Source organism: Pyxicephalus adspersus, chromosome 2, assembly GCF_032062135.1.
Source record: "Pyxicephalus adspersus chromosome 2, UCB_Pads_2.0, whole genome shotgun sequence".
NCBI classification, from domain to species: Eukaryota; Metazoa; Chordata; class Amphibia; order Anura; family Pyxicephalidae; genus Pyxicephalus; species Pyxicephalus adspersus.
In genome coordinates, this window is record NC_092859.1 from 997330 (window position 1) to 998476 (window position 1147).

The 1147-nt window shown below is 41.8% G+C and overlaps 1 protein-coding gene across 1 annotated transcript in view; it reads left to right on the forward strand.

Annotated features, from left to right (window-relative positions):
* The first annotated feature begins 329 nt into the window (after positions 1-329).
* LOC140324883 (cornifelin homolog B-like) overlaps positions 330-1147 on the forward strand; it is a 7857-nt gene continuing 7039 nt past the window's right edge. The window contains exon 1 of the mRNA XM_072403008.1: positions 330-378. The gene's annotated coding sequence lies outside the window, so the exon portion shown is untranslated. The remainder of the gene's footprint in view (positions 379-1147) is intronic.

Genomic DNA, 1147 nt, shown 5'->3' on the forward strand with positions numbered 1-1147 from the left:
ATAGGAATGTGTAATGTATCAGGTGGATACTGACTCTTGGTATTGCTTATTGTGGTGAGTGTGACCTCTGCTGGTCACGGTTGGGATTGGCACACTTATCATACAGGATAAGGAACATTTCATGCAGCTGTTATTGAAATAAATATATAATAATAAAATTACCATTATTGTCTGGTTTGTCTGGCTCTGTGGTCATGTGACGTGCCATATAGTCTTTATCTCTGAAAATACATGTATAATGTACACATAGGTTAGAGGCGTTCCCGGGGAGGGGTGCAGATTGGGGACATTGTTATATGTTGGGTAGAACTGGTTGGGTCACATTCACACAAGATTTGATTCCAACAGGTGACAGTGAGAAGAACAGCGGAGACAGAGGTGAGTGACGATGGGTAGGACCGCTTACTTGGGGCAATGGGAATACCCCATCCCATCCCCCGTCCCCAATCGTCATACTATTTTATTTGGAGTTTTCCTAGAATTGTAAATGTATTATCAAGGACAACATTGCGGGTGTGAATCTTTCCCCCAAGGAATGTAATGTTATCTCCTGGAATAATGTGCCCCCAGAATTAATTTGTGTAATGGAGAATTGGTTCACTGAGTTTGTCGCCCCCTAGAGTATTGCCTATATATAAAGCATTGCCCCTTACTTATTGCCCCTGGAAAGAAGCAGTGTTGCTGGGATGATGAATAGAGCTTCTTGCCCTCTGGGATAGAGTATTGCTCCACTGAATAAATTAACACATTTGAAGTTAAACATTGGGATAAGGGGGATAATTATTACCCCTGAGAATAAGTGTTGCCCCAGATGTTAGTGTATTGATCCATTGAATAAATTATTGTTGCTGGGATAGAGTATGGTTGTATGGAATAGATTGTTCACCCCTGGGATAGATTATTGCCCCTTGACATGGAAATGCGGCTATCTGGGTGGGCTTGGATAGATGTTTGCAGTTTGCCCCCTGAGATATAAAATCACTTTCTAGAAATGATAATTGCCCCCTAATGAGAGCATTAATTAATTATTCTGCTCCTGTAAAGGAATAATGGCCTCCTAAAATGAATTATTCCAACTGATGGATCATCTATCGCCTCCTAGAGGAAGAACAGATCCTGTGCGATAAGATCACCAATCCCCCCCCCC